Source organism: Arachis duranensis, chromosome 6 (assembly GCF_000817695.3).
Source record: "Arachis duranensis cultivar V14167 chromosome 6, aradu.V14167.gnm2.J7QH, whole genome shotgun sequence".
NCBI classification, from domain to species: Eukaryota; Viridiplantae; Streptophyta; class Magnoliopsida; order Fabales; family Fabaceae; genus Arachis; species Arachis duranensis.
In genome coordinates, this window is record NC_029777.3 from 57,697,018 (window position 1) to 57,697,420 (window position 403).

Sequence of the window (403 nt, forward strand, 5' to 3'; positions counted from 1 at the left end):
CTTAAAACCCGGTCACTTAGATCAACTGATTTGGGATGGCCAATTGAAAATCCACAATAAAGAGCAACTTAGATACAGAACATTTAGTTATCCAAAGAGATGTTGGGCATCAATGATCCTAGGAAGAATTAGTGAGCCAAGTGTCTATGGTGGAGAGATGTTGAGTAAAAGAAAGAAACAAATAAAGCCAAAGGCTCATACTGCAACATTTGACACCAAACCTCCAAAAGAATAATAAGCTTGTTAAGCATTGTAAGCCAAGAAAGGTTAGCAAGGGAAGAATCAAAGAGTGAGTCTTATAACAGCAAGTTTAGCAAACCTTTGATGCAAAATGTATATCATGTAACAGCAACAATAATTGAGTTATCATTGTCTGCATAAAGACTCCATAAATCAAGTTCTG